The sequence below is a fragment of the Durio zibethinus genome, chromosome 15, assembly GCF_047325235.1.
Source record: "Durio zibethinus cultivar Kanyao isolate XHJ-2024 chromosome 15, ASM4732523v1, whole genome shotgun sequence".
Classification (NCBI taxonomy): domain Eukaryota; kingdom Viridiplantae; phylum Streptophyta; class Magnoliopsida; order Malvales; family Malvaceae; genus Durio; species Durio zibethinus.
The window spans coordinates 2,225,006-2,237,067 of NC_143176.1; positions in this window are offsets into that span (position 1 = coordinate 2,225,006).

A 12,062-nucleotide genomic window follows, 5' to 3' on the forward strand; every position below is an offset into this window, starting at 1 on the left:
AATTTATTTCGTAAACCAGTTCAAATAGTTAAAGCTATATGAACATTTTTTTAATTTCAAAACGTTATAACCTTTTGTTTTGTCATAAAATAATTTTTTTCAGTTCTTAGTAACTTATTCAGAATAAAATAAAATAAATTTATTAATATTTCAAAAATTAATAAGTAATAGATTTAAAAAATAATTTTATTTGCCGAACCAATTCAAATAATTAATACTATTTGAACAATTATCAATTTCAAATTATTATGACTTTTTGTTGTTATAAAACAAATGTTTTTGTTCATATAAGTTTGTTTCAAATAAACTAATATTAATTTATTAATATTTTGAAAATTAAGAAATAAGAGATTTAAAAAATAATTCTATTTACTAAACTAGTTTAATCGGTTATAACTATTGGAACAATGATTTATTTCTATTCATTACGACCATTTGTTTTGTCATAAAATAATTGTTTCTGCTCATATAGTCTTATTCAGAATAAAGTAATGCTAATTTATTAATATTTTAAAAATTAATTAAGTAACGGATTTAAAAAATTAATCTGTTAGTCTGACAAGTGCAAATAGTTATGGTTGTTTGAACAATTATCTATTTCAAATCGTTATGACTTTTTGTTTTATCACAAAACAATTGTTTCTGATTGTACAAGCTTATTTGAAATAACATAATTCTAATTTATTAATATTATGAAAATTAATAAGTATGAGATTTAAAAAATAAATCTGTTTGCCAAGCAAGTTCAAATAGTTATGACTATTTGAACAATTATCTATTTCAAATCACTATAACGTTTTGTTTTGTCATAAAATAATTTTTTCTACTCATACAAGCTTGCTTATTTCAAATAAAATTATACAAACTTATTAATATTCTACAATTAATAAATAAAAGATTTAAAAAATAAATTTGTTTATTGAATAAAGTCAAATAGTTATGACTATTTGAACAATTATTTATTTCAAACCCATATGACTTTTTGTTTTGTCATAAAACAATTGTTTTTCTTCATACAAGCTTATTTAGATTAAAATAATATTAATTTCTTAATATTTTGACAATTAATAAGTAAAAGATTTTAAAATAAATATGTTTACTGAACAAGTTCAAATAGTCATAACTATTTGAATAATTATATATTTCAAATCGTTATGACCATTTATTTTGTCATAAAACAATTGTGTCAGTTTATATAAGCTTATTCAAAATAAAATAATATTAATTTATTAATATTCAAAAAATTAATGAATAAGAGATTTAAAAAAATTAATCTGTTTACCAAACAAGATCAAATAGTTATGACTATGTGAAATATTATCTATTTCAAATCATTATGACCTTTTGTTTTGTCATAAAACAATTATTTCTGTTCATACAAGCTTATTTCGAATAAAATAATATAAATTTATTAATATTTCAAAAATTAATAAGTAAAAATTTTAAAAATAAATCTATTTTTTGTACACATTCAAATAGTTATGACTATTTAAACAATTATCTATTTCAAATAGTTGTGACCTTTTGTTTTGTCATAAACCAATTATTTCTGTTCATATAAGGTTATTCGAAATAAAATAATACTAATTTATTAATATTTCAAAAATTAATAAGTAAATTTATTTACCGAGCAAGCTCAAATAGTTATGATTGTTTGAACAATTATTTATTTCGAATAGTTATGTTCTTTTGTTTTGTCATAAAAAATTGTTTCTATTTATACAAGTTTATTTGGAATAAAATTATACTAATTTATTAATATTCTTCAAATTAATAGGTAGGAGATTTAAAAAATAAATTCATCTACCGAACAAGTTCAAATAGTCATTTCCATTTGAACATTTATCTATTTCAAAGCATTATGACCTTTCGTTTTATCATAAAAAAATGTTTCTATGCATATAGAATTATTCAAAATAAAAAAATATTGATTTATTAATATTTTGAAAATTAATAAGAGATTTAAAAACTAAATCTGTTTATCGAACATGTTCAAATAGTTATGACTATTTGAACAATTATCTATCTTAAATTGTTATAATCTTTATTTTGTCATAAAATAATTTTTTCTTTTCATACAAGTATATTCAGATTAAAATAATACTCATTTAATAATATTCCAAAAATTAATAAGTAAGAAAATTAAAAAAATAATATGTTTGCTGAATTAGTTCAAATAGTTAAGACTACTAAAATAATTATTTATTTTGTTCTAAGCTTTTGTTTAGTCATAAAACAATTATTTCAGTTCATACCAGCTTATTTGGAATAAAATAATACTAATTTATAAACATTTGAAAAATTAATAAATTAGAGATTTAAAAAAAAAATTATTTGCTGAACAAGTTCAAATAGATATGACTATTTGAATAATTATCTATTTAAAATCATTATGACATTTAGTTTCATTGTAAAGCAATTGTTTCGGTTCATAAAAACTTATCCAAAATAAAATAATATTACTTTATTAATATTTCAAAACTTATTAAGTAAGACATTTAAAAATTAAAGCTGTTTTCTGAACTAGTTCAAATAGTTATGACTATTTAAATAAAGATGAATATGAAATAGTTACGATCTTTGTTTTGTCATAAAATAATTGTTTATGATTAGACAAGCTAATTCAGATAAAAATAATACTAATTTAATAATATTTCAAAAATTAATAAAAGATTTAAAAAATAAATGTGTTTTTTGAATTAGTTTAAATAGTTATGACTATTAGAATAATTATCTATTTAAAATTATTCTAACCTTTTATTTAGTCATAAAATAATTGTTTAAGTTCATGCAAGCTTATTCTAAAAAAATTAATACTAATTTATTAACTTTCCAAAAATTAATAAGCAAGAGATTTAAAAAGGTAAATCTATGTACCGAATAAGTTCAAATAGTTATGACTATTTGAACAATTATCTATTTAAAATCGTTTATGAACTTTTGTTTTGTCATAAAACAATTGTTTCGGTTCATAAAAACTTATCCAAAATAAAATAATACTACTTTATTAATATTTTGAAAATTAATAAGTAAGAGATTTAAATCAATTTTTTGAATCAATTCCAATAATTATCGCCATTTGAACAATTATCTATTTCAAATCATTTTTACCTTTTGTTTTGTCATTAAATAATTATTTTTTAACATACAAGCTTATTCAAAATAAAGTAATATTGATTTATTAATATTTAAAGAATTAGTATGAGATTTAAAAAATAAATCTGTTTACCAAACCAATTCACATAGTTATGACTATTTGAATAATTATTTATTTCAAATTGTTATAACCTTTTGTTCTATCATAAAATAATTTTTTTGTTCATATAAGTTTATTCAAAATAAAATAATACTAAATTAATAATATTTTGAAAATTCATAACTAAGATATTTAAAAAATAAATTCATTTGCCAAACCAGTTCAAATAGTTAAGACTATATTAAGAATTATCTATTTCAAATCGTTATGACCTTTTATTTTGTCATAAAACATTTATTTCAACTCATCCAAGTTTATTCAAAATAAAATAAAACTAATTTATTTATATTTCAAGAATTTATAAGTAAGATATTTAAAAAATTAATTTTATTTACCGACCTAGTTCAAATAATTATAACTATTTGAACAATTATATATTTCAAATTATTATAACCTTTTATTCTATCATAAAATAATTATTTCTATTGATATAGGCTTATTCGGAATAAAATAGTGCAAATCTAATAAGATTCTGACAATTAATTACTAAGAGATTTAAAAAAAAAAATTTGTTTGCCAAACCATTTCAAATAGTTAAGGCAATTTCAAATCGTTATGACCTTTTATTTTGTTGTAAAACAAAATTTCTGCTCTTACTAACTTATTTAGAATAAAATAAAACAAATTTATTAATATTTCAAAAATTAATAAGTAAGAGAGTTAAAAAATAATTTTGCTTGTTGAACCAATTTAAATAATTATGACATTTGAATAATTATCTATTTCAAATCACTATCAAAATATTATTATATTAGTATTATTTCATTTCGAATAAAATAGTATGAATATAACCAATTATTTGATGACAAAACAAAAAGGTTATAATGATTGAAATAGATAACTATTACAATTAGTCAAAACTATTTGAAATGGTTTGGTAAACTTATATGAGCAAAAACAATTGTTTTATGACAAAATAAAAAGTAATAAGGATTTGAAATAGGTAATTATTCAAATAGTTATAATTTTTGAATTGGTTCAATAAATAGAATTATTTTTTAAATCTCATACTTACAAAATTTTGAAATATTAACAAATTAGTTTTATTTTATTCTGAATAAACTTGTATGAGTTGAAATAATACGATTTGAAATAGATAATTGTACATATAGTCTTAACTGTTTGAACTGGTTCGACAAATGGATTTACTTTTTAAATATCTTAGTTATGAATTTTGAAAATATTATTAAATTAATATTATTTTATTTTGAATAAACTTGTATGAATAGAAATAATTGTTTTATGACAAAATAAAAGGTTATAACAATTTGAAATAGATAATTGTTCAAATAGTCATAACTATTTAAATTGGTTCAATAAACATATTTAATTTTTAAATCAATTACTAATTTTTGAAATATTAATAAATTAGTATTATTTTAATTCAAATAAGCTTGTATGTTGAAAAACAATTGTTTTATGACAAAACAAAAAAAATAACAAATTGAAATAGATAATTGTTTAAATGGCCATAATTATTTGAACTGATTTAGTAAACTCGTTTATTTTTTAAATATCTTACTAATTTTTGAAATATTAAAAATGTAGTATTATTTTATTTTGGATAAGCTTTTATGAACTGAAACAGTTGTTTTATGATAAAACAAAAGTTCATAACAATTTAAAATAAAATAATTGTTCAAATAATCATAACTATTTAGACTTGTTTGGTAAACAATTTATTTTTCAAATCTCTTGCTTATTAATTTTTTGGATGTTAATAACTTAGTATTATTTTTTTCGAATAAGCTTGTATTAACTAAAACAATTTTTTTATGACTAAACGAAAGCTTAGAACAACTTTAAATAGATAATTATTCTAATGTCTTAATCATTTTAATTGATTCGATAAATACATTTATTTTTTAAATCTTTTACTTATTAATTTTTGAAATATTATTAAATTAGTATTACTTTTATTCAAGTAAGCTTATATGATCAGAAGCAATTTTTTTATGACAAAACAAAGATCATAATGATTTGAGATTGATATTTGTTCAAATGATTGTAACTATTTGAGCTGGTTTGGAAAACAGTTTTAGTTTTAAATCTCATACTTAATAATTTTTGAAATATTAATAAAGTAGTATTATTTTATTTCGAATAGGTTTTTATGAACTGAAACAATTGTTTTATGACAAAACAAAAGGTCATAATGATTTTAAATAGATATTTGTTCAAATCGTCATATCTATTTGAGCTTGTTCGATAAACATATTTATTTTTTTAACTGTCTTGCTTATTAATTTTTTCAATTTTAATAAGTTAGTATTATTTTATTCTGAATATGCTTGTATGGACTGAAATAATTATTTTATGACTAAACAAAAGGTCAAAACGATTTGAAAATAGTCTTAGCTATTTAAACTAGTTCAGCAAAACACATTTATTTTTTATTATTAAATTAGAATTGTCTTAATCCGAATAAACTTATATGAAAAGAAACAATCATTCTATGACAAAATATGATCATAATGATTTGGGATATATAATTATTCAAAAAGTCATAACTAATTGAACTAGTTTGGTAAACAGATTTAGTTTTTAAAACTCTTATTAATTTTCAAAATCGTAGTGAATCGTATTGTTTTATTATGAATAATTCTGTATGAACATAAACAATTATTTTATGACAAAACAAAAGGTCATAAAGATTTGAAATAGATAATTGTTCAAATGGACATGACTATTTAAACTTATTTGGTAAACAAATTTATTTTTCAAATCTCCTACCTATTAATTTTCAAAATATTAATAAATTAGTATTATTTTATTCTGAATAAACTTGTATGAATAGAGACAATTGTTTTATGACAAAATAAAAATCATAACTATTTGAAATAAATAATAGTTCAAACTATCATAACTTTTGAGCTTGTTCAAAAAATAGATTCATATTTTAAATCTCTTACTCATTAATTTTTGGAATATTAAGAAATTAGTATTATTTTATTTTGAATAAGCCTATATGAATTGATACAATTGTTTTATGATGAAACAAAAGGTCATAACGATTTGATATAGATAATTATTCAAGTAGTTATGACTATTAAAACTTGTTCAGTGACCATACTTATTTTTAAAATCTTTTACTTATTAATTGTCAAAATATTAATAAATTAATATTATTTTATTCCAAATAAGCTTGTATGAACAAAAACAATTGTTTTATGACAAAACAAAAAGTCATAAATAATTGTTCAAATAGTCATAACCATTTGAACTTATTCGATAACTTTTTTTTTAATCTTTTACTAATTAGTTGTCTGAATGTTAATAAATTTGTATTATTCTAATTGAAATAAGCTTGTACGAATAAAAAAAATTATTTTATGACAAAACAAAGAGTTATAGCATTTGAAATAGATAATTGTTCAAAAAGTCATAACTATTTCAACTTGATCAATAAATAGATTCAGTTTTTTTACTCGGATTATAATAATACTAATTTATTAAAATTTTGACAATTAATAAGTAAAACATTTTTAAAATAAATATGTTTACCGAACAAGATCAAATCATTATGACCTTTTGTTTTGTCATAAAAAATTTATTTTAGTTCATATAAGCTTATTTGAAATAAAATAATACTAAGTTATTAATATTTCAAATATTAATAATTAAGAGTTTTAAAAAATGAATCTATTTACCGAACAAGTTTAAATAATTATACCATTTGAACAATTACTGATTTGAAATTGCTATAACCTTTTGTTTTGTCATAAAATGATTTTTTCTATTCATACAAGCCTATTTAGCATAAAATAATACAATTTATTAAGATTAAGATAATTAATACATAAATTACTGAAAAAATAAATCTATTTACTAAACAAGTTCAAATTGTTATGACTATTTAAGCAATTACTTATTTCAACTTGTTATGATTTTTTGTTTTGTCATAAAACAATTGTTTATGTTCATACAAGCTTATTTGGAATAAAATTTGGCAATTAATAAGTAAAAGATTTTAAAAATAAATATGTTTACCGAACAAGTTCTAATAGTCATAACTGCTTAAATAATTATCTATATCAAATCATTATGACCTTTTTTTTTCATCATAAAACAATTGTATCAATTCATATAGGCTTATTCAAAATAAAATAATACTAATTTCTTAATATTCCAAAAATTAATTCGTAAGAGATTTAAAATATGAATATGTTTTTTGAACATGCTCAAAAGTTATGACTATTTGAATAATTATTTATTTTAAATAGTTATGACTTTTATTTTGTCATAAAACAGTTGCTTCTATTTGTACAAGAATAAAATAATATACATTTATTAATATTTCAAAAATAATAAGTAAAAATTTAAAAAATAAATATGTTTTCTTAACACATTCAAATAGTTTCAATATTCAAAAATTAATAAGTTAAAATTTAAAAAATAAATATGTTTTCCTAACACGTTCAAATAGTTATGACTATTTGAACAATTATCTATCTCAAATCATTATGATTTTTGTTTTGCCATAAAACTATTTGTTTCAATTTAAACAAACTTATTCAGAGTAAAATATTGCTAAATTAATAGTATAATAAAAATTTATAAGTAAGAGATTTAAAAAATAAATGTGTCTATCGAACTAGTTCAAATAGTTAAGACCATTAGAACTATTATCTATTTCAAATTGTTCTAACCTTTTGTTTAGTCATAAAATTAATTTTTCCAGTTCATACATGCTTATTCCAAATAAAATAATACTAATTTATTAATATTCAAAAATTTAATATATAAGAAATTAAAAAAAAATCTATTTACCAAACAAGCTCAAATAGTTATGTCTATTTGAATAATTATCTATTTAAAATAAATATAATTATCTATTTAAAATAAATATGAGCTTTTGTTTTATCATAAAATAATTGTTTTAGTTCATAAAAGCTTATTTGAAGTAAAGTAATATTACTTTATTAATATTTCAAAAATTGATAAGTTAGAGATTTAAAAAATAAGTCAGTTTATCAAATCAGTTCAAATAATTATAACCATTTGAACAATTACTATTCAAATCATTATGAACTTTTGTTTTGTCATAAAACAATTTTTTTTCATCATACAAGCCTATTTAGAATAAAATAATACTAATTTATTAATATTTCAAAAATTAATAAGTAAGACATTTAAAAGATAAATATGTTTACCGAACTAGTTCCTATTTGAATAATTATCTATTTCAAATCATTATAACCTTTATTCTGTTATAAAATTATTGTTTCAATTCATATAAGCTTTTTCAGAATAAAATAATACTAATTTAATAATATTTTAAAATTAATAATTAAGAGATTTAAAAAATAAATCTGTTTACTGAAGTAGTTAAATAGTTAAGACTATATGAACAATTATCTATTTCAAATAGTTATGACCTTTTGTTTTGTCATAAAACAATTGTTTTAGTTTATACAAGCTTATTCACAATAAAATAATACTAATTTATTAATATTCCAAAAATTAATAAGGAAGTAATTTAAAAAGTGAATATGTTTACTGAATCAATTCAAATAATTATGGCCATGTCAATAATTATCTATTTCAAATCATTATTACCTTTTGTTTAGTCATACAACAATTGTTTTTTAACATTCAAGCTCATTCAGAATAAAGTAATACTAATTTACTAATCTTTCACAAATTAATAAGAGATTTAAAAAATAAATTTGTTTGCTGAACTAGTTCAAATAGTTATGCTTGTTTGAATTATTGTAAACTTCAAATCATTAACCTTTGGTTCTGTTATAAAGCAATTATTTATGTTCATACTAGCTTATTCAAAATAAAATAATACTAATCTAATAATTTTAAAAAATTAATAACTAAGAGATTTAAAAAATAAATTTGTTTGCTGAACTAATTCAATAGTTAAGACTATGTGAACAATTATCTATTTCAAATCGTTATGACTTTTGTTTTTTCATAAAACAATTTTTTTCAATTCATACCAGCTTTTTTAGAATAAAATAAAAAAATTTTATTAATATTTCAAAAATTAATAAGTAGGAGATTTAAAAAATAATTATGTTTACCTAACTAGTTCAAAACATTATGACTATTTGAACAATTGTCTATTTCAAGTCATTATGACCATTTGTTTTGTTATAAAACAAATGTTTTTCTTCATATAGGTTTGTTCGAAATAAAATAATACTAATCTATTGATATTTCAAAAATTAATAAGAGATTTAAAAAATAATTCTGTTTATCAAACTAGTTAAATAGTTACGACTATTTGATGAATTATTTACTTCAAATCGTTATGACTTTTTGTTCTGTTATAAAAAATAGTTTATATTCATACAAGTTTATTTGGATTAAAATAATACTAATTGATTAAAATTTCAACAATTAATAAGTAAAAAATTTTTTTAAAAATATGTTTACTGAACTAAATCAAATTGTTATGAGCTTTTTTTTTGTCATAAAAAATTGTTTCAGTCATATAAGCTTATTCAAAATAAAATAATACTAATTTATCAATAATCTAAAAATTAATAAAAGAGATTTAAAAAATGAATTGTTTTAATTAACAAGTTTAAATAATTATGACTATTTGAACAATTATCTATTTGAAATTGCTATAAACTTTTGTATTATCATAAAATAATTTTTTCTATTCATATAAGGTTATTTTGAATAAAATAATACAAATTTATTAATAATAAGACAATTAAGAAGTCAATGATTTAAAAAATAAATCTGTTTACTGAACAAATTCTAATCATTATGACTACTTGAGTAATTATTTATTTCCACTTGTTATGACTTTTTGTTTTGTCATAAAACAATTATTTCTATTCATTCAAGCTTATTCGGATTAAAATAATTTTAATTTATTGATATTTTGATAATTAATAAGTAAAAGATTTAAAAAATAAATATGTTTGCTAAACAAGTTCAAATAGTCATGACTATTTGAATAATTATCTATTTCAAATCATTATGACCTTTTCTTTTGTAATAAAATAATTGTTTTAGTTCATATAAGCTTATTTGAAGTAAAATACTACTAAATTATTAATATTTCAACAATTAATGAGTAAGAGAATTAAAAAAAGAATCTATTTACCGAACAAGTTCAAATAGTTATGACTATCTAAACAATTATCTATTTCAAAACATTATGACCTTTTGTTTTATCATAAAACAATTGGTTATATCCATGCCAAAATAAAATAATATATATTTGTTAATATTCTAAAAATTAATAAGTAAAAATTTTAAAAATAGATATGTTTTCTTAGCACATTCAAATAGTTTTTACTATTTAAACAATTATCTATTTTAAATCGTTTTGACCTTTTGTTTTGTCATAAACCAATTGTTTTTGTTCTACAAGTTTATTTGGAATAAAATAATACTAATTTATTAAAATTCAAAAAATTAATAAGTAAAAAATTTTAAAAATAAATTTGTTTATCAAGCAACTTCAAATAGTTATGACTATTTGCACAATTATTTATTTCAAATCATTATAATCTTTTTATTTTGTCATAAAATAATTTTTTCCATCCATACAAGTCTATTCAAAATAAAAGAATACTAATTTATTATTATTATTATAAAATTAATGAGTAAGAGACTTAAAAAATTAATATGTTTACTGAACAAGTTCAAATAGTCATACATCCATTTGAACTATTATCTATTTCAAATCATTATGACATTTTGTTTTGTTGTAAAACAATTATTTTTATTCATACCAAATTATTAAAAAAAAAGCTCTAATTTATTAATATTTTAAAAATTAATAAGACATTTAAAAACAAAATCTGTTTACCAGACCAGTCAAATAGTTATGAGTGTTTGAATAATTATCTATCTCAAATCATTATGATCTTTTTTTTTGTCATAAAACAATTGTTTTTGTTCATACAAACTTATTCGGAGCACAATATTACTAAACTAATAATATTCTAAAATTAATAAGTAAAAGACTTAAAAAATAAATGTGTTTGCCGAACCAGTTCAAATAGTGAAGACTATTAGAACAATTATCTTTTCCAAATCATTTTAACATTCTGTTATTCATAAAATAACTATTTTAGTTCATACATGTTTATTCAAAATAAAATAATACTATTTTATTAACATTAAAAAAATTAATAAGTATGAAATTAAAAAAATAAATTTGTTTCCCAAACAAATTCAAATAGTTATGACTATTAAAACAATTGTCTATTTAAAATTGTTATAACATTTTGTTTTATAATAAAACAATTGTTTTTGTTCATAAAAGCTTATCAAAAACAAAAAAATATATAACTTTATTAATATATCAAAAATTGAGAAGTTGTAGATTTAAAAACTAAATTAGTTTATCGAATAGTTCAAATAATTATGGCCCTTTGAACAATTATCTATTTCAAATCATTATGAACTTTTATTCTGTCTTAAAACAATTGTTTTACATCATATAAGCCTATTTGAAATAAAATAATACTATTTATTTAATTTTTCAAAAATTAATGTGTAGGAGATTCAAAAAATAAATTTGTTTACAGAACTAGTTCAAATAGTTATGACTATTTGAACAACTATGTATTTCAAATCGTTATAACCTTTTGTTTTGTCATAAAATAATTATTTATGTTCATACAAGTTTATTCAAAATAAAATAATACTAATCTAATAATATTATGAAAATTAATAACTAAGAGATTTAAAAAATAAATTTGTTTGCCAAACTAGTTCAAATAGTAAGGCTATATGAATATTTCAAATCGTTATGACCTTTTGTTTTGTCATAAAACAAATGTTTTTCTTCAAATAAAATTGTTCAAAATAAAATAATATTAAT